At 44.4% G+C, this 22190-nt stretch overlaps 2 long non-coding RNA genes across 5 annotated transcripts in view; one reads left to right on the top strand and one right to left on the bottom strand.

Moving 5' to 3' along the window:
• Window positions 1-22150, bottom strand: part of LOC106698523 — a 36551-nt gene extending 14401 nt beyond the window's left edge. Inside the window, exons 1-3 of one of the 4 annotated variants that reach the window (XR_002831231.1) lie at window positions 21916-22150; window positions 6288-6387; window positions 994-1181 (exon numbers count right to left, since the gene is read on the bottom strand). This is a non-coding gene — a long non-coding RNA (uncharacterized LOC106698523). Of the gene's footprint in view, window positions 1-993; window positions 1182-6287; window positions 6388-8954; window positions 9456-20569; window positions 20695-21915 lie in introns of those variants that run through there. The other 3 variants (XR_002831232.1, XR_002831233.1, XR_001349859.2) reach the window with 3 other exon arrangements.
• Window positions 8179-8831, top strand: LOC111827607. The gene is made up of 2 exons (XR_002831234.1): window positions 8179-8397; window positions 8497-8831. It is a non-coding gene; the product is annotated as an uncharacterized LOC111827607 (long non-coding RNA).
• Window positions 22151-22190: the final 40 nt, after the last annotated feature.

The following is a 22190-nucleotide window of genomic DNA, read 5'->3' as shown; positions in this document are numbered from 1 at the left end:
CGACTCAGGCCAGTCCCAGCTCAACAGGTTAGCCCAGGGCTGACCCCTGAGAGCAAAGGAAGAGACCTCTTGAAAGGCAATACTCTCTGGGGTCTGAAGGCCTCGGCAGAGGAAGGGCATGAAGTCCTAGTCATGAAAAAGGCTTCAGATTGGAAATGACCCCTCCCGGGCCATCTCGGCAAATCTCCTCTGGTCTCCAGCTGTAATTCTTCTTCTTCTTTTTTTTTTTTTTTGTAGCTCTCTCTACATTTTATTTGCAGTGAAATATCAATCTACCATTTTTTTTTTCAATTTTGTTCAACAATTTTATTCTTGGTCTTGAACTCCTAGCCGGACAGAATTTACCAAGACAGAATGTAGCCCTTCATAGCCCAAGAACCCAGGCAGAGAGGAGTGCTCTGAAACTGAGCTCTGTTTCCAGGGCATAATTGGTTCAGACCTCTGAAACCGGAAGACAACACCCCAGTTTATTAGGGATCAAAAGCATCTGAGAGGCAGGTTTGCTGGAACCTAAAGTTTCACTGGACTAGTAGAGGCAGGCCTGGCTTGTTTTCCTCGGAGCTCAGCACCATTTCTTTTAGGCAATGATCTGTAGTGGGCCACCTCGGCCTGAGACCCAAACTAAATGTTCATCCTTATGAGTAAATGCGTCTGATAGATCAAATGGTGGGAACCCACAAGAAGCAAAGAATGCCGAGACTAACACGCTGGTGCGATGGCCACACCTGTCTACAGTGTGGACACCACTTCCCCGACAGGACATCCCAACCTTGGCTTTTAATAAACTGAGATGCTGTTTTCACTCTCTTGGTGAAAATACGGGGAGATGCTTCCTGAGTTGGGCTGGGGAGAGTCAGGAAGAAAGGGAAGGAGAAACCCAGGAAGTCAAGAGAAGCTGCTCTGGTCCTTTGACAAATTTCTGCCGTGCTCCTCTGGCTGATCTGCCCACTCACATTCTGGTCATTTTCTCTCTAAAATAAGGCTGACCAGTACCTCCACTTGTGTTGAATGTTTCCATCCAGGGCTTGCGGACAGTCTTGCAAATGTGTCATTGGCAGCAAGGAGGTCTAGGTGTGGTTGTGGATGGTGAGATGCAAATTCATCTTTGCCTCTGGAAAAACAAGTCAAAAGGTAGGGCTTGCTGTAGGTAGTCAGATCCTCTCTAAATCCAGTATATTTTACTGCAGAGTGGGATACAGAAGAGATGAGAACTAACATTTATAGGTGTGCTGGGCGCTTTAGTTATGTTCTCACTTAATCCCCCAACAAGTCTAAGGCAGGTGGCATTCTCCCATTTCACAGATGATGAAACTGGGGCTGTGTTTGATAAGGTACTAACTAGAGGACCTTAGGGAGCCGGTGAGTTAGATTTGAAGCCACGTTGGTACATTCAGTAGTCCATGTGCTTTCCACAGGATCATGCAGCCTGTGCTATAACCACCTCTGGTCATCCAGCACTTCTTAAATTTCCATGGTTTTTCAAAGAGTGCCAGGAGTGATTGGCACTAGTGATTTGGATTTCATCTTTTAAACATATTTGATTTAGATTTAAATTGATTTGAATTTCATATTTTAAATATATTTGCTTTGTCTTTTTAAAATATATTTTCTTTGAATTTTATATTTTAAATATGCTTGGATTTCATTTTTAAATATATTTAAAACTGTTTTTTTTTAAAATTATAATTAAAAACACAAACATGCAGTTGTTAGCTACCAAATTATAACACAGTGGAAACCCATGGCACATAAACTTGTGCTAACAGATTATTGAGCCAATCTTGAGATAAAGCTTCTTGGGCTCTCCTTTCTCTCTCTCTCTCTCTCTCTCTCCCCTAACAGAACTTAAAAAAAATTTTTTTTTACTGATTTTAGAGAGAGAGAGGAAAGGAGAGAGAGAGAGAGAGAGAGAAAGAGAGAGAGAGAGAGAGAGATTTGTTGTTCCACTTATTTATGCATTCATTGGTTGCTTCTTAGGTGCCCTGACCAGGGATCGAACTCAAAAACCTTGCCATATCAGATGATGCTCTAATCAACTGAACTACCAAGCCAGGGCTCCTAACAGAACTCTTACATATAAATGTACCTATGGTAAAATGCACAGTTCCTAAGCATACAGCCCATGACTACTCACACATGCAGTATACTACACCCACATAACCACCACCTCTGTCAAGACAGCCACAATGTCCAGCACTCCCAAAAGTTAGTTCCCTTGTGCCCTTTCAAGTCACTAGCGCCCCTCCCCCTCACTAGTCCGACTCTAGAACCAGAGACTAGTTAATCATATACCATTGGTTAGGAAGGTTGTGGGTCTGCACTTCTAAGAATGCAGTGCTCAGTCAACAGCCACACAAGGCTCAGAAGCACGCATTTCGTCCATGCTCCTCTCAGGCCTTGGTGAGCTGTCACAGGCCCATGTGGAAGCTGCTATGTAGCTCTACTGCTTATAGAAAGTGCTGTGTATTTCAGGTCTGACTTTTGTATCTAGGTAAAAAAAAATAATAGTCCTAATAATAATTTGATTTGGAAATTTTAAAATGTTCTAGTGTCAGGTGGATACTAAACTTATCTGAGCAATCTGTTATATAAATATTCAACTACTACGTTGTATACCTAAAACTAATATTGTATGTCAACTGTAATTGAAACATAAGATAAAAAACATCTGTGAAAAATGCAATAAAATGTGGTGTGCCTATAAAAAAATGACAAGGCAAGCTTAAAAAAATATTTGCTTACTCTTTGCAACTAAAATAATAGAAGTAAATTAAATGCTGAGCTTGATATAAAGTTGCAATGGTTATACCTGTATTAATTATTGCAAATTTTGGTATTCATCAAAATAGTAATTTTTCCTCATAGATTAATTTCATTAGAAGTATAAACGAAATAATTTTTAACTTAAAATGTATAAAAATAAATTATTTTTAAAATAGTTAAAAATTAGGGTTGATATAAGATTTGTCTGAAAAAGTTATACTAAAAAGTTTGCAACCCACATCCTAGGACATAATTTGTTTGGGCATAGAAATTTGATGCCCTGCAAGTAAATGAATTTTTCTCTTCCTGACATGCAATTTACCTCAGACTTACATTTTTCTGGACCGCCCTTGTTCTTTTCCTATCCAGTTTGAAGCACTTCCTCTATTTGTGGGCACAATGGAAACAATGGCAAAGTAGTTGCCATTCTGCCACCTTCACCAGGAGAGCCCCACCTGAGACCTTCCTTGTAGGCCTGGATTGTGGGGTGTGTGTGTGTGTGTGTGTGTGTGTGTGTGTATTAATAGCATTGGGGATTGTCATTCTTGTTCCACATATCTAAAAAGAATTTTACTATTTTTTTAAAGAACAGTTTATTGATTTAGAGAGAGAGGAAGGGAGAAGAGAGAAACATAGATGTGAGTGTGTGACATCAATCAACTGCCTCCTGCACCCCCTCTACCCAGGATCCCGCAGGAAACCTGGGCATGTGTCCTGACCAGGAATCAAACCAGCAAACTTTCAGTGAACAGGATGATACCCAACCAAGTGAGCCACACCAGCCAGGGCTTAGTATTCTTTTTTTTAAAAAAAGGAGAGAGACCATTCTCAGAAGTCATTTCTTGAAGTGGGGGTGGAGGAGAAGAAGAGGAATGCATGGGCCTGAGGGCAGTGATTCATCACAAAGCAGCTTGGAGAGAGCACAGGGCTATGAGCAGGTGAGCTGGGGAACTTCGCTTAATCCCCACAGGACTCAGCTCAGTGAGTTGAGCTAGACATCGGGCCCTTCTGACACAAGGACCAGAGGGGGTGGATTAATGTACAAGATGGTGGTCATCAGGGGCTGTTGGAGGTACAGGTAGAAGGCAGAAGGGTCCTGGGATGTCAGCTGGGGCCTCTCAGCTGCTGGAAAATGGAGGCTCAGAAAGCTGCTTGGACTGTGTGAAGCTGGACTCAAGATAGAACCAACCTAACACTTGGTTGGGCAACACACACTGAACTGGACCATGGAAACAGGCAGGACTTCCATGGTGGGAAGCGGGAGAGGAGAGTGGAAGCAGAATGGGCAACTCAGTGCAGAAGCCTGAGGCTCCGAGAGAAATCACAGGGTTCCCAACCTGGACTAGACTCAAGCAATTGCTGAGTAGAAGGGCCAAGAGGCAACCCAGAGGGTCTAACCAGAATGGAAACTGAGGAAGAGGTTCTGAAAGAGACTGCACAGCTCACAGTCAGGCAAAGAGGGCAGCCTAATTCCACTCCCCACCCACTAAAATTGGAGAGCATGACTGTTGCATCCAACCCTGTAGGCTGTGGGTGTGGGGGAGGATGACTTTCTAGATAAAACCTAAGAAGGAATTAGGGAAGTGGGACCACGAGATGTCTGGTCCCATGTGTGACATCACCAGTGACTTATTCTGCTTTGCTGTGGTTAACTGCCCACCCCCCGACTTGCTACCTTCGTTATTTTCTATTTTTCAGTAGTTACCAGTACACAGCAGCGGTTATGGTGGTCAGCCAGACTGCCTGGCTTCATATTCCAACATCGCCACTTACTAACCGTGTGGACTTGGCCAACTTGTTAAATGTCCCCCCGTTTTTATTTCTTTTCTCTGTGAAGTTAGAATAATAATAGGACCAACTCATGGGGTAACTATAATTAAATGAGGTCATGGATGTAAAAGCCCATGGCACAGGGTAAAGGTTCAATAACCATTTGCCTGTGTTGATGGTGAGGGTAGAAATACTGGCAGCAGTAGAAGCAATGACAAACCAGTGGTCATGCACTTGTTCCAGAGGTGGGGGCGGGGGGAGGAGAAGAGGGTTGGGGAATGGTGCCCTATTGGCTTGGGGCCCAGAAGAATCTGAGAAGGAAAGCTTCCTACTGTGATTCATCTCTGGGCACCTCTCATTCCGGGTTGGTCCCCACAAGCCTGCCCACTGGACATCCTTCCTTCCTTCAGGTCTCTGCATTGAAACCGTCTCAGTAGATTTTTTTTCCTGCTGGGAACCTGACTGTCCCAGTACCTGATGGTGTTGTGTGCCTTTCCATCAGTCTTTTGTGCTAGTCCTCAAACCAGCCCCTTCTCCCAACTTGGCTGTGGGTACCAGCATTCTCCCAAGCGCCTGAGTGTGATTTTTAGTCATCCCTGAGTGGTTCTTCCCTCTCACTGAGGCCCCACAATCCAACGAGTCCTCGAATCCTGAGACTCTTACCCCACAGAATCCCTTAGATCCTCCCCCTCCGCTCCCCTCCCACGCTATCTCCTTCCCATTCAGATCCCCTTTACTGCCCACTTGAGCTAGGTCAAGAGCATCCTAGAATTTCAGCCTCCAAGTTCCTCCTCTGCATTCCTAATTTAGCCTATGATTTGCCACCAGATTAATTTCCCTAAAGCTGGGGTTTACAGAGTTTTTTGGCTATGACTCACAATAAGAAATAAATCTTACTTCCCAACCCTGTACATACATACAAAACTCACAAAGCAATACTGTGCTTTGATATTGTTTTTATTCATGACCATGAAATTGACTTTGTAACCCACTAATGGATCATATTCCACAATGTGAAAACACTGCCCAACGGAGCTCTAATTATATCACCACCTTAGTGAAAGCTTTCGATAGTCCCCATCATTGACTGAGTTTACTATAAGTTCTTTAACCTAGCATTAAAGGCTTCTTTCTACAGAATGACCCCAATTTTTCTGTCTAACCATTTTGGTAACTATTTCCATTCATGTCATTTAACCTCTCTGGGCCTTAATGGTCTAATATATCAAAAGGGAAAAATATTCCCCCAGCCTGAAGACCAGAGATAGACCTGATGATCCATTTAGTTTCTTCTATAACAGCTATGATTCTGGGATTATAAACGCCCAGAATCCAATAACCACACATCTCTCTTCTCTGGTCTCCAACACTCCCATATCTACTTATGTCTTTGTTCGTGTTGCCTCCTCTAGCTGCCTCCATTGAAATCCCATCAAAATCCAGCAAGAGCAAAGGACACAGGAAGAGAAGGTCAGGACATACTCAAGGAATACAATTAGTCTACTAAGACTAGAGCCACTAAACCTGGTATTTTACACACCAGTGGGAAGAAAGATGAAACCAAAGAAGTGGGCTAAGCTAGTTTATGTCCAACTTAAATCTTCAGACTGAGATTTCATCTTAATTTAGAAATCATGGGGAGTCATTAGTATTTTCTGAGTAGGTGTGACACGAGCAAAGGTGAGATGTAAGAAGACTGATTTGCCTGGAGTTGGGGACATCAGAGGTTATTTCAATAGTAAAACGGACATAACCTGGAGGCAGTTGGTGTTGTACAGGCCAGACCAGAGATGGGTCCTAGAAATCCAGGCAGGCAACATCAAGGAGGTTCAGCTCCGGCCACAGGTAAGCCTCCTGGAGAGCAGAAGGAGCACATTGTTGAGATACAAGGGGCAGACTCGAGCAGAGGGCCAAGAAGGTGCCGGCTCCTGCCAGCTCTGGCAACACAGCACCAGGACATAGCCAGGAACTGGGACTCCGGAGCAGGAGGCCACTCCTTGACAGGACTGCTGAGAGCAAAGCTCCTGGCGGAAAAGAAAAGGAACCACCCTTTCCTTGTGTACGTTCCCCCACGTCCCGCGTGGGGTTCAGGGTTCAGGATCTGGAGGAGGGGCCGCACACAAATGAAAGAGACGAGACAAGAATAATAATTTGGAAATATTGGGGGCCAGGCGGGCAAGCCCAACTCAAGGGGAAGGACTTCCACTGGTGCCCAGGCCTTGCCAACCTTTTATTCAATCTTGGATACACATCTAGCTCGTAGGCAGGCAATTGCGGTAGCAGACAGACTATCTTGAAGGTCAGTAAATATTAGAAGGATTTACTCTGAGACTATTTGATCAGGAAATAGCTTGAGCCCCCATTGTCTGGACTAGACAATCGGTGCATAACTCTGGCCCTTGCCATGGGTTCAAGGTTCACCAGCATTCCGGGATCCTTGTTTGCACTTCTCTGCTGGTGAAGACGATGGGCGGCTTCCTGCATTTCCTCAGGTCCATTATGTGATAATTTGACTACCAAGCACTTTCGCAGGCTGGTCTGACTCACAGCCTGAAGTCTGAGTGACATCACACTGCCTCCAAGGTCCCTGAGAATCAGAAGCAAATCCTCTCTCCTCCTGGGCCCAGTGCACGGCTCATTCAGAGTTAGCCTACATACCTGTGTGTTGGATTGGATTGAAAAGGGATTATGATCTCTATCACCCCACAGATGTCACTGGCTGTTTGTCTGTCTTCACTGGTGATTCTTGGTGTCTGCACCTTACACTGTTTACCTGAAAAAGCCTGCATACCAATGCTCTCTGGTGGATTATGCTGATACTGTGAATGTCTTTCCATTCACCTGAATGTCTTTCTAGATGAAAGGCTTGAGGTGCAGCCTTGACGACGATGGTGTGTGAACGGCTAAGGGAGAAGTGAGAGTTATGTGGTCGTAAGATTTGTTTCCCCTCATGCAGAGAGAAACCAGCACCATTCCTATTTCTCCTCATGTGCTGTCTTCCAGATTTACCATAAACATCATGGTCTCCCACCACCCAAGGTGCTCAGTGGTTGGGTGGAGCCCCTCAGGGAGTAGTGGGGGTTGTGAGGAAGCTAAGTCTTGTGCTGGAGCTGCTAGAATCTGTGTGGGTCCCACCATAGACAGTTCTGGCAGCCCCACCACAGGTGGGAGAGGCTGGCTGTGGTTCCTTCGGGGCAGCACGCTGCTGGGGGTGGACAGGGGGCATCTGACTGCCAGGAAAAGGGCACAGAACTGTTTCTCTTGGTAAACTCTCTATAAGCACCCGCTAGTGAGATTTCCTGGTTCGTAGTTATTCAGTCAACACATACTAAATGCCCCTCTGCCAGCAGGAAAACAGAGAGAAGGCAGGTCAATTCCACTTTTGTTTTTTGTTTTTAAAATATATTTGTATTGATTTCGGAGAGGGAGAGAGAGAAATAGAAACATCAATGATGAGACTCATTGATCGGCTGCTTCCTGCATGCCCCCCACTGGAGAGCGAGCCCAAAACCTGGGCATGCGCCCTGACCAGGAATTACCATGACTGCCTGGTTCATAGGTAGATGCTCAACCACTGAGCAACACTGGCTGGGCCACTTTTGGGCCTCCTCGTATATTTTTTTAAATATACAAATGGCTAAAGATTTGAAAATCATAATATATTTTATTTTTTTAAAATGTTTTTATTGATTTGAGAGAGAAAGAAACATTGATCAATCAGTTGCCTTCCTTATGCACCCCTACCGGGGACAGAACCTAAAATCTGGGCATGTGCCCTGGGAATGGAACCAGCAACTTTTGGTGCATGGGACGACGTTCAACCAACTGAACCACACAGGCCAGGGCTACAAATCACAGTGTTTTGTAAGTTTGTGTTTTTAAAATTAAAATTGCATGATGACTATTGTCTTCTTTTCCTCCTGTAAGTACAACTTGTGTCTGAATTCATGATTTCGTTTACAGAAAGCACAGAAGTCCAAATCTGAGGCTCTTTATGAACATGGAGCCTGGATCTCTTGCCACTCCACCCTCCCACCCCAATCCCTCCCAGGGCTCCCCTCCAAGGCCCTGATGCAGAGAAGACAGAACTCCCTCTCATTATGGCTTTGATCAATGCCAGACTGTTCACTGCTTTCATTCAACCACAGAGGGATCTCCCTTAGACTTCAAATTGAGCCTGGAGCTTTGATCTGCCCCAAGGGACTACACCCAGATGCAAGACTCTGTCCGTGTCTGAAGCAAGTCTTCTGGGTCGTGAGAGCCTTTACTGCCATCTCATCCAATAAACCATGCTTCTTGGCTTGAGTTCTCTCTATGATTCTCCATAAGCACGAAAAATGTGAGAACGCCCTATTTCTAAAAGCTTAGACACGCTCACCTGTAGCAACAGGAAAAGAAGGGATTCCCCAAAGAGACTCTTTGGCTTGGGCACGTGACAACCGCCTCTAAACCACTGAGCCAGCAATAGAAGGTGCCCCGATGTCCAAACACTGAAGCACATGATTTGATTTCCATCGTGATAATATGAGGAACTGCCAGTACCCTCTTTTAAAGAAACAGCCAAAAGGACCTAACCCAAAGCATTAACATATTTACAAGATTTTGGTTTTAGGGAGCAATGGTCAGAGGGACCTATTTCTTTGAAATCTGCTTCCTTTCCAGCTTTGAGGGGACCCACACTGGGGGCTTCTATAAGGCCAACTGACCTCTGAGTCAAAACCTTGCTGGGTTTTCCTTACCCAGACTTTCCCCCTAAGAATTTCAAGCCAGTTTTGAGAGAATTAAGGAGTTAGCACTCAACCCTCACCATCTTCGTGAAGAACAGGGGGTCTGTCTCTTCTAGAAATGGGGAATCTGAGACCCTGGCACCTGTTCTGTGTCTTGGGTGGTGGGTTGATTCCTGCCCCAGAGTTCACTGACAGCTGAAAATACAAAGAGGTGGTGAGGACCGAGGAGTGATGCGGGTAGAGAGAGTTGTCGAGAACTCGGTAACCTGGAGAGTGTTGATGTGGAAAAGTGTCTACTCTTCAGAAAAAGTAGATAATCAGGTGAGAAAGAGCGGAAGGAATAATACAGAATCTAATAATAATATGATATCATTAAAGGAATAAAAATATTTTTTCATATCAACCTCATCTTAATTATAAAGAGGTAAATATGATGATGTAGTCGTCACGATTGTGGTTTTTGGCAAACAGCTATGTAATTTTGTTTCTTCACAGGCTGGAGCAAAGGAAAACATTTAAAAATGTTTTTCATCCCAAGGAGGAAAAAAGACACAAGTAGAAGGATCTGTTTTCCCCCAGACCTGATCACACATTTGAAAACGTCAGACACCCTTAAACATATTTATTTTAGAAAGTTTCGTCCACTAGAGAAATGCTAGAAAACAGAGCTAATTACTCTGTGTTTATCTTAGTGTTAGTTCTTGAAAGAAGAGGAAATTATATAGTACCACATCCATCATTAACTACTGAGCTTTGGACATCCTCAGTCAAGTGACTTTTAGTGTGTAATTCTAAAGGAAATGACTGTTTCCTTCCCTTTCTTTGCCTTTAAAAGTGAAAATTCAGGTATAGATTTTATAGAATTTTAAATGTGATCGCCACAAGATCTCCATCTCCTGATAGCAAGAACATTGGCCCTAGTGATTCTTTTTTACGTCTAAGAAAAAAAATGCCATTCAGCATGTATTTATTCAGTGTCTGATGTTTTACTGGGCACTGGGGATAAAATAGTGACAAAAAAAATAGAGCCTTGTGAACAGTATGGAGACTCCTCAAAAAATTAAAAATATGGCTACCATATGAGTCAGCAAATCCACCTCTGGGTATTTATAAAAAATAAAACACTAATTTTAAAAGCTGATATCCCCCTATGTTCCTTGCATCATTATTTACAATAGTCAAGATGGAAGCAACCTAGGTGTCCATTAATAGATGAATAGATAGTGAAGATGTGAGATATAATGGATTATCACTCAGCAATAAATAAGGATGAAATCTTGCCATTTGTGACAACATGGATGGACCTAGAGAGTATTATGCTAAGTGAAATAAGACAGAGAAAGATGAATTACCGTGTGATTTCATTGATATGCGGAATCTAAAATATATATATAAAATCTTATCTAGTAAAGAGGGGATATGCAAATTGACCATCACGCAGTAATGGTCAAGATGGCTGCACCCACAGCGGAGGCAGGGATTCCATAACACAAGATGGCTGTGCCCACAGCGGAGGCCGACAATGAGCACAAGATGGCTGTGCCGACAGCGGAGGCCGACAATGAGCCTTAACAAGCAATCAGCAGGGATCTGTGCCCCCTGCCCTGGCACCAGGCCACGGGACCTGAGGCCACACCCCCCATCCATAACAGGGCACCTCAGGCTGGGCCCCCTGCCCTGGTACTGGGCCATGGGACCTGAGGCCACACCCCCCATCCAGTGGGGCTTGATGGGGGACCTCAGGCCGTGTCCCCGCCCGGCGTAGCTTGACAGGGGACCTCAGGCTGCACCCCATGGCCCAGGCTAGGGAACCTCAAGGTGCACCCCCCGGCCCAGGCTGGGGGACTTCAGGCCGTGCCCCCGGCCCTGGCACTGGGTCAGGCAACCTTCCCACCCAGTGGGGCCACGCTCCCCACTCAGTGGGGCTTGACAGGGGTGGGGCTGGCCGGTTCTGGGTCTAGCCCAGCCGTGGGCAAACTACAGCCCACGGGCCGGATCCGGCCCATTTGAAATGAATAAAACTAAAAAAAAAAAAAAAAAAGATCGTACCCTTTTATGTAATGGTGTTTACTTTGAATTTATATTAGTTCACACAAACACTCCATCCATGCTTTTGTTCCAGCCCTCCGGTCCAGCTTAAGAACCCATTGTGGCCCTCGAGTCAAAAAGTTTGCCCACCCCTGGGCTAGCCCAACGGGGGTGGGACTGACTGGGTCTGGGTCTCGTGCAATTTCGAGGTGCACGTGGGTGGGTGGGGACTTGACTCTGGTTCCTGTGGCACGACCCAGACTCTGACAGGAGGAAGATTTTCATATACATTTTACTAATTTTCTTTCATCTCTGACACTTCTATTATAGAGAAAGGGCAAATAGAAATATTAAAATATTTCCTCTAATTAATTCCCTTTTGATGTGCATGAATTTTGAGTTCAACCAAATGAACGCTGGGGGAAACCCATATATATATGAAAGGGGCTACATGCTAACCTGACAAGCTCAGGGAAGGCCTGCATGGCAATCTTGCAAACTCAGAGACCTAAAATAACCACAAAGGATGGTCTGAAATTAAACTTTAACTAAAAGCAGTTATGGTGGGTAGTTACATCCTAGGCCAGTATCTTTCCTGACAAGGTCAACCTTTACCTTAACCGAGCCTATCTGTCATTTTGCATCTATAATAACACATCCTCGAAATGTCTGGGTAACTTGTAAGGTCCCTTTTTCCGGACCCTGTGGGGCACAACCTGATGTGCCTGCGTGCCAGGACAGATACCACAAATTCCTTCATTGTTATCATGTTAATTGTTCCTGTACCCACCTAAGTATGTGTCTATCATTTTACTTTTAATCCACTCCCAGAGGTCTCTCTGCTTTGCTTTCTCCCGCTCTCTAACCTATCACCAATGGATTTCATGTAACCCACCTACATCCCTCTTTTGATTGTAATGTATAAAAATAGATGAAAAAACCATTCTCGGGAGCATTATCCCAATCCATTGAGATACTGCTTCCCGGCAATTGTTGACAGTTTGGCTCAAATAAACTCACAAAAATTTTTTACAGGTTTGAATGTTTTTATGTTAATATATATATAACAAATTAATAAATAAAACAGAAACAGAACCACAGATACAGAGAGCAAGCTGATGGTTGCCAAACAGGACGGATGTGGGGGTTTAGATGGGGAAAAAAAGAGAGAACTAGTGATAAGAACCACACCAATAGAAGTAAAATTACAGTCAATGATAACTGCTTATTTTTCTGAAGAAGAAATCCTCCTTGTTCTTAATTCATCCCTCTTGCTTCCTTGTATACCAGTGGCTTCCTCCCTCCAACTTCAATCTCTTCTTGTTCACTAGATCCTTCCTCCCAGCATGCTCTGGTGTCCCCCTTTAACCCTGCCTCCAAACATCTTGAAAGAATAGTTTTAGATTCTTCACCTTCTTTGCAGCCTCAAAACAGTGTAAGCTGGTTCCCACTGACACCCACTGAAAATGCTCCCTCAATACTGGCAACAAGGATCTCCCGTTACAGAATCCTCAACCTCCCCACAGTGTCCAACACCCTGACTACCTCCACCTGCTCATCTTCTTTCCTTCTCGGACAGTGCTTTTTCTCTCTCCTTACACCACTGAGAGAGTGGTGCTCCCAGAGTTCTGTCCTCAACTGTCCCTGTCTCTGTCCATTCTGGGAGACAGCATTCACTTTCCAGGCTTCAGTGACACTCTCTGTAATCATAGCTCCGGTCTGAGTCTCTCCTGAGTTCAGATCCGCATTTCCATCTCAGCCTGTACTCTTGCATGCCCTGTTGCTTCCACTGCCCTGCCCCACTCTCCCACTCCCAGGAAGAATGCATTGTTCCTTGCTCTGTCCTCCCATAGCACGTGCCACACCCCTCCGGGCCAGCAGCTGTCACGCTGTAGCGTATTTGTCTGACTCAATAGTTGGGGGTTCCTTGAAAGCAGGGAACACACTTACTTACTTTTATATCCTCCACTTCTAGCATGGGGTAGATCCTAAATACTAAATAATAGTTTACCTTCTGGAATACTATCGCAGTAGCAGGTACGTTTTCTCCTGATCTACCGTACATCGCCAGGAATCAATTACCAGCTCTGACTTTTTCTCCGCCCTCCCCAAGGGCTTTTATTAACTTAAATGTTATAATGCTCATTCTCATCTCTAGAAACGTGCACTGCACTTCTCCTGACCCAATTCCAACCCCGCCAATTCTGTGCTAGATGTAGAACAAAAACCCAGAAGCTCGCTATTTGATTGTAAGACTCTTGACCTATAGTCCTGATGGGACGATGGGCATGAGGTCTGAGGGTCAGTGCAGAATATCATTGCAACTAGTACCAATAACAAGGGACTTGGAGAGCTTTGACTTACAAGTTGGAAGAGAAAGCATCCGCCCGCTCCTGAAAAATACCTACCACCCTGCTGCCACATTTTCTGGGTGTGATTTAGAATGTGCTTTTGTGGGCAACAGACTTCACAGTTTGTCCAAAAATATCCAGGCATAACAATATACCCCTTAGCTTCTCTTTAAGGTTTATGACTTCAGTTCCGCCTTTGTAGATTCAGAGCACCTGGCCTGCCCTTCAAACGTGCAAAGAGAAATCTCTCTAGGTTCTCCTACTTTCTGCATAAACCACATCCCCCAAACATGTATAGTTGCTAAGTACCAGATGCACTGAAAATCCGCACAGCACGTTCCAGATGTACAGATCTGGAAGGATCTCTGAGCAGGAACCTGTCAGTCCTGCTCCTCCCCACCCTGCCACCGCACTGGAGGCAGAGCTCTGTTTGGGGCTCCACTGAGGCGGAGGCAAGAAATGCTTATCAATAGCTGGTGGCAGACGGCTTTCCAGCTGACTCTTCTCTGCTTCTAACCTAACAGGCAGGTTGGAGAAGACGTGCCCTGAGAATATTTTTGACTGTTCCACATTTAGTAAAACGCTGGGGGAAATCCATATAAAGTAAGCCTGTGTGTTTGGGGAGTGGAGAGTATGATTTTAGGAGAGAGAAAAGAAGAAGACAGAATCTGCTGAGGGAGTGGTAAGCAGAGTGACAGTCCTGGAGAATGCACCGAAGTGGAGGCCAGACTCCGGAGGATTTGTTAGGGGTGAAGACCAGAACATCATGGATCTGAGCAAGCCTGAGCCAACAGTGGACAGGCAGCTTAGCAGAGACAGCCCAGCCCAATGCAGTTCCCATTAAAGCCTTCTGGGGAGCAGGGTGTCTCTAGGGCCCCTGAGCCATGGGTGGCAGTGTGGGTTTCAGTGGGGAAATTCTGGAACATGAGTCAAAGAGCAGTAGCGATGGCAACAACACTGAAAGCCAGCTCTGTCTGGCTCAAGTCTGGAGCAACACACGCAGAGGACCCAGCCTCCCACAAGTCACATGGCCCTCACTGAGGTCTCTTGAGGGCTGTGTTGGGGCTTCCTGCTGGCAAGCGACCAGCTTCAGCAAGCCCCAACAGAAAAGGGCAGGGGTGGGCGGGGCAAGAGTGACATATAAAATCCAAATGCATGCCAAAACCGGTTTGGCTCAGTGGATAGAGCGTCGGCCTGCGGACTGAGGGGTCCCGGGTTCGATTCCGGTCAAGGGCATGTACCTGGCTTGCGGGCACATCCCCAGTGGGGAGTGTGCAGGAGGCAGCTGATTGATGTTTCTCTCTCATCGATGTTTCTAACTCTCTATCTCTCTCCCTTCCTCTCTGTAAAAAATCAATAAAATATATTTTAAAAAAAAAATTTTAAAATAAAATCCAAATGCAGAAATGAGACTAGGCCCCTGCAAGGGCCTGGAAACGGACAGAAATACTTCAGAACTCTCTGTGTGTCTCATCTTCCTCTCCATGCAAATGCTTTTTCCCCCCTTTTCCTGTGCAGATTCTTGATTCGTCTCTACCAACCATCTTTCTCTGCTCCTCATTTCGTGGGGCAGAGCATTTCCTGTGGTTCCGGTTTCCTGGTACAGACACAGCCACATATACCAACTGAATGATGGTCTCTCCAGGGCCCAAATCCAAGCTCCCAGGTGAGAAAATCCAAATGGCCAACTTGGCCCTGACTGGTTTGGCTCAGTGGATAGAGCGTCGGCCTGCGGACTGAAGGGTCCCAGGTTCAATTCCGGTCAAGGGCATGTACCTTGGTTGTGGGCATATCCCCAGTGGGAGGTGTGCAGGAGGCAGCTGATCGATGTTTCTCTCTCATCGATGTTTTATGGGGGACCCTTACTTGGGCCTTGCCCAGCAAATGGAGTGGGACTTGCGCTCTGATACAATTGGCTATCTCTTTCACGTTGGCATATTGTAAACCTTTTTCAATGGACAGACAGACTAGGGAGAGGAGAGAGAGTCCAGGGGGCTCCTTTGATCCTTATATACACACAGATCCCATTGGGGTTCCAGGAGGAGTGCCAAGGAGTTTAAGGCTGGAAATCAGATTGTCCTGTTCTGGTAGTCCATTGTAAACAAGAATGTGGTTGGATTAATTATATTTACGAGGACCAGCAAAGGCTTGTTAACTATACTCGAGATGCAGTTAAAGGGACAGCGAGCAGCTAGATGCCAGCAGAGGATGACGTGGGAGAATAGATAGGCCTTGGATATGATTCTGGCAGAAAAGGAGTTTGTGTAATGCTGGGGACCAGTATTGTACATTCATCCCTGACAACACAGCTCCAGAAAAAACCATCACTAAGGCCCAACAGGGATTAACAACTTTAGCCAATGAGTCAGCTGAGAATCCTGGAATTGAGGGTCCTTTCTCCGATTTAGCAATGGTCCGAAGAATGGAAGGGAATGACAGCAGTGGATATTATATCATCCCGTGTATAAGAGGTCTTATCCAAAGGTTAATTGAAACCGCATTGACCAAACAGCAAAATAATCTTCTCCTAGAGTCTAGGACCTAGACACTGCAGAGCATGAAAGTCAACGAATGTTAACCAAGTTTGAAGAAAAGAGTTAAATAAGAAAAGGGGGGAATTGTGAGAATAAACAAGTAATCTTTTCTGTCAAAGCAGGGAGTTTAGGCAGCCGCCATTTTGGCTTGAATGACTTGCAGCAACCCTGCGGGCCGCCATCTTGAAACGGCAAAGGTCAACCCCTTCCTTTAAATTAGCCAATCATATAAGAGTGTGAGCCTAAGCTCTGTGACCAATCAAGAGTGAAGGACAGATCACATGCATCAGAATAAAAGCCCAAGCAGACCACCCACTCAGTGTATGTGCTGCCAGACTCTGAGTTGGTACATACCTTTCTGCAGAAGTAAAAATATTTGCCTTGCAAAAGAAAAAAAAAATTGGCTCTTCTCTCTCCTCCAATTTTTTTCTTTCTCTTTTTAAATCATCCTTGAAAACCATTCCTTTGCTTTTATTAGTATTTTCATTTCCTACTTGCTCCTGGCTCACTCTAACCCAAGTTCCACTCATCCAGATCGGCCTTCTGGCATTGCCACCAGCTCCCTCAAACTTCCTCTTCCTGGTCCTGGAGAGATGCCTCTCATATGATTCTGGATTTTTATCAGGGTCCCCAAATCTCTGTATTAGTAGAAATCAGCCATCCTGTTGCTTGAGGGCTAATACTGCACTGGTCCCTTATTTTATTTTTTAAGTTTTTATTTCAGAGAGGAAGGGAAAAGGAGAGAGAGAGAGAAACATCAATGATAAGAGAGAATCATTGATCAGCTGCCTCCTGCACGCACCACACTGGGGACTAAGCCCACAACCTGGGTAAGTGCCCTGACCAGGAATCGGACTCTGACCTCCTGGTTCATAGTCAATACTCGACTACTGAGCCACGCCAGCTGGCCCTGGTCCCTTATTTTCAATAGCACAGTAGTTCATACATAAAAGTTACTTGACAATATTTTTATCATTTTTATTAGATTGCTTTTTACATTATCTTGGAGGAGTTTATATAGACTTCAGGTTGGGTACTAATGAGCCATGTATTGCATGGGTACAAATTTAAATTCCCATGTACACCCTGATCACAGCAAAATCCTGTTAGCTTTAAGGGGCATGAAGTTGGCATCCAAGCATACATGGGGATGTGCAAGTAAGGAAGTGAAGCCAAACATATGTCTGACCACATTATGTGCAAGGTGTATGTGAGCCCAGGCGTAAGTGAATAAGAGCATGAGCTTTACCTATTCCTGAAATCACCGAAGATTACCAGAGAGAAAGATAAGGGGGTGACTCACCCGTCATCTTCATAACAGCCCATTGGCTATCCCTTTTTCTTATTTACCAGCAGCTAATCCACTAAGAGCACTGGTGCCACTCCTGCCTATGTGGCCTCATGACTCAAAGTCTTAAGATTTACAGCATTTTCTTAAGAGACAAAGGCCATGCCTGTGGGTAACTCCTTTTCAACACCCATAGGTTAGTCATTTATTGCAGATGATCCATTCATGTGAATTGATTGCCATGTTCCCTCTTCAGAGGAGAGGTCGTGTTTTCATAATTGGTCCCCAGCCACACAGTGACTCATCCCCAGCACACTGACTTCTGTGTGCCAGCCTGGAGGGAACAACGAGGCAAGAACAGCACCAGCCAGTAAGGACCTTTCTAATTTACCCTAGAGCAGCGGTTCTTAACCTGTGGGTCGCCAACCTGTGGGTCATGACCCCTTTGGGGGTCGAACGACCCTTTCACAGGGGTCGCCTAAGACCATCGAAAAACACATATATAATTACATATTGGTTTTGTGACTAATCACTATGCTTTCATTATGTTCAATTTGTAACAATGAAAATTCATCCTGCATTTCAGATATTTACATTACGATTCATTAACAGTAGCAAAATTACAGTTATGAAGTAGCAACAAAAATAATTTTATGGTTGGGGGTCACCACAACATGAGGAACTGTATTAAAGGGTCACGGCATTAGGAAGGTTGACAACCATCGCCCTAGAGGATGCCAAGACAACTTCTCAATCCCAGCAATGGGTCCTTCATTCCACATTTCCCCCTAGGCTGAAAACTGGGTGAAATAATTTGTCTTTTCACCATTTATTAATTATTTGGTTATTTTAGGGAGTACAGGAATTACTGAGGGACCAGATGATATACCTGGTTTTCTCCCTAGTTCACATAAGCCAGTCCCTGCAAGCATTCTTTGCTCAGTGTTTTTCCAGCTGAGTTGTAAAAGTCAGGACTCTGGATTCTGCCCCTGGACAAGGAGGATGAGCTTAGATAAGCAAATCACTTTCCCTGACGGTAAAATGAGATGATAATACCTATTTCTCCCAATGAAAAAGAGAGTATACACAATTTGAATTTCCTGTGCAAAATGTATTAAAGAGGTGGCTGATAATTGCTTCATAGTGAAGTTGCTTTGAGACTAGGTCACTTATCCAAAATAAGTGGTCAGTCTTGAATCAGTTTCCTGGGGAATAGACATTACATTTTTTTCATTGTATTTTACAAACATAGTAACCCATTCACTGAAGTTTTCACTCTTATATGTTTTATCATTTTTAAGGGGCATTAAATAGCTAACTAGCCCAGCCAGCATGGCTCAGTGGTTGAGTGTCGACCTATGAACCAGAAGGTCACGATTCCATTCCTGGTCAGGGCATATGTTCAGGTTGTAGGCTCGATACTCAGTACGGGGCGTGCAGGAGGCAGTCAATCAATGATTCTCTCTCATCATTGATGTTTCTATCACTCTCTTCTTCTCCTGTCCTCTCTGAAATCAATAAAACTTTAAAAAAAAAGTTAACTAAAGTGGAAAAGCATTGAAAATGATAATAGCAAACAGCCAAAGGATTTTCCTCCAATCTCCATACTATATGAATTTAGTCATTTAGCAAATATTGAATGCCTACCATGTACCATTTAGCAAACATTGAATGACTAACATGTACCAGTCAATAAAACAGCAAAGACACATGGGCATGTGTCGGGGTGGGGTGGTGGGAGGCCTGGGAGAAGTCAATGGGGGGAAAAGGAGACATATGTACTACTGTTTGTAAGACTTTAAACAATAATAAATAAATAAATAGGAAACAGCAAAGAATTCTGCGCTCAGGGAGGGGAGTGGAAGAAAGGCAGGGGCACCAACAATAAATAGTAGACATAAGAAATAAGTAAAGTCTATAGCATGCTGGAAATTGATAAATACTATGAAAAAATTAGAAAAAGTAGAACAGTGTAAAGGGGGATCAACAGCATGAGGAACTGGGGAAGGTTGGAGCTGCAATTTTTAAAAAATCTTTTATTTATTTTTATTTTTAAAATGTATTTACTGATTTGAGAGAGAGAGAAAAGGGAGGGGAGAGAAACATCAATTTGTTGTTCCACTTATTTATGCATTCATTGGTTGCTTCTTTTATGTGCCCTGACCAGAGATGAAGCCCGAAACCTTGGCATAGCAGGATGATGCTCTAACCGACTGAGCTACCCAGCCAGGGCCTGGAGCTGCGATTTTAAACACAGTGGTAACATGGTACATGCATGGAGAAGGTCATATTTGAGCAAAGACTTGAAGGAGATGAGAGAGTTAGTAGATAATGAGAGAAGAGAGTTCCAGATACAGGCAACAGCCTGTGCCAGGATGCGAGCGGAGAGGGAGTCTTGTGTGCAAGGAAGACCAGCCAGGGGGCGCCCGTGGCCTGGGTGGGGTAATCGAGGGGCAGGGTCATAGCAGGGAAGGCCCAAATGTAATAGTTTGCTTCCTTCTGGTTTCTTACAGCTTTATGGATCACGTACTCATTGTTCTCTGGCATCCCCGGATCTCAAGTCGCCAACATGATAAGGCTACTTGGGTCACTTTCTGTAATTTCTAAGTTCATAGAAACATTGCAGCCCATTAGCGCCTTACATTTTAAAAACATTGATATACCCATGTCTTGGCTCTTGTGAATAATGCTGCAGTGAACATGGTGCAGATATCCCTTCACAATAGTGATTTCATTTCCTTCAAATATAAACCCAGAAGCAGGCTTGCTTGATCATATGGTGGTTCTATTTTTAACTTTTTGAGGCACCTCCATACTGTCTTCCATAATGGTTGTACCAATTCACATTCCAACCAACTGTGCTTAGGGTTTCCTTTTCCCTACATCTTCGCCCAGATTTGTTATGTCTTGTCTTTTTGGTGGTAGCCGTTCCAACAGGTGTGAGGTGATTTACATCTCCCTGATGGTGACTGATGTTGAGCACCTTTTGGTGAACCTGTTGGCAATTTGTATGTCTATTCAGGTCCTTTGCCTGTTTAAAAAATTGGATTATTAGGGTTTGTTTTTTTTTTTTTTACAATTGTGTGTATGTATATTTGGAGGACTAACCTCTTACAACTATACGGTTTGCAAATCTTCTTTCCTTTTCTTGTAGGTTGCATTTTCATTTTATTGATTGTCTCCTTTGCTATTGTGGGAAAGGAACAAAATTTCTCAAGGTTCTTCTGCCTGATCTAATAATCAAATAGACATGAGACAGATTAGCAAGAGGAAATAACCAAATCAATACACACAAATGTATGGGAGCCACACATCCATGAGAGAGTCAGAGGTCCCACATGCAGGAGAGGTTCCGAGATAGAAAGGGGGATGGAGGTACATGACGTCCTGAGCTAGGAATGAGGTAACACACCTTGGGGGCTTCAAAGGGTCATTCCAGGATGATAAGAAGAGCAGATGTTTAGTTAATAAAAGTCTGCCTTCCATATAGGTCAGTTGAAAAGGTTACCACTGATAATCTCTACGGGCAAGGCCCCTAATTCAAATTCTTCTAAGCAGTTAAAGGGGGTGCAGAGGGTAGATGTTTCTCCTGACCCTGAAGCTAAAGTTGCCTTTAGCTCAAAACAGTTTACTACAGAAGCATAGCTTGGGGTGACTCGTTCTGGACCCCGCACTGTGCAGCTGTTTAGTTTGGTGTAGTCCTGCTTGTTTATTTTTGCTTGTGTTGCAGTGTTATCCAAACAAATCATTGCCAAGATCCAATGTTAAGGAGCTTTCCCCCTGTTTTCTTACCGGAATTTCTTTTAACATTTTTATTTATTGATTTTTAGAGAGAGAGAGGAAGGGAGAGAAAAACATCGCCACCTAGCCACACATTCACTGGTTGTTTCCTGTATGTGCCCCACCAGGGATTGAACCCACAACCTTGGTATATGGCCACGACGCTCCAACTAACTGAGTACCTGGCCAGGACTCTTCCAGGAATGTTATATTCTCAGGTCTTACATTCAAGTCTTAATTCATTTCAGATAATAAAGTTAATTATCTGAACTTAAAAAAATTAATCTTGGACGTCCTTAACCATTTCAGTCAGCTATTACCCACTTACATGAAACCAAATACTACATGCAATCTCTCTCCCAAGCATCAATATTCTTTGTAACAGCCTTTCCTGGAGGAGTAGCTGTGCCCTATTCCCCCTTTACTAAAGGTATTTTGTATTTAACTGTTCCCTCCTTTATCTCCAACTTTTGTGAAAAAAGATAGATTTTCTAGGAAGTGATTCATTATCTCATTCATTCATTCATGAAGCAAATATTTCCGGAGAAGCTGACGCACCAAACACTGGGTAGACGCTGAGGATGCGGTGGGGAGCAAAGAGCAAAAACAAATGAGCTCTCAGAGTGAGAGGCATGTGTCCACGTCAGAAAGCAACGAACATGGGAGCAACTCACCTGGGATCTCAGGCAGCTGGACAGGGCCCCTCCCCCGACGCAAGTGACTGCGCACTTCTTGGGAAGGCTTTGATTCTGAGAGAAGGGTTACGTCAAGTCAGTGCAGAAGGGATGAGATTGCCTGCAATTCAGGCAAAAAATAAGCAAACGTCATTAAAACAAGCAAGCAATCATGCCCTGACCGGTTTGGCTCAGTGGATAGAGCGTCAGCCTGTGGACTCAAGGGTCCCAGGTTCGATTCTGGCCAAGGGCATGTACCTTGGTTGCGGGCACAT

The sequence above is a fragment of the Myotis lucifugus genome, unplaced genomic scaffold (genome assembly GCF_000147115.1).
Source record: "Myotis lucifugus unplaced genomic scaffold, Myoluc2.0 scaffold_191, whole genome shotgun sequence".
NCBI lineage: Eukaryota > Metazoa > Chordata > Mammalia > Chiroptera > Vespertilionidae > Myotis > Myotis lucifugus.
The sequence above is the reverse complement of the archived record's forward strand: the minus strand, read 5'-3'. Positions and strand labels throughout refer to the sequence as shown.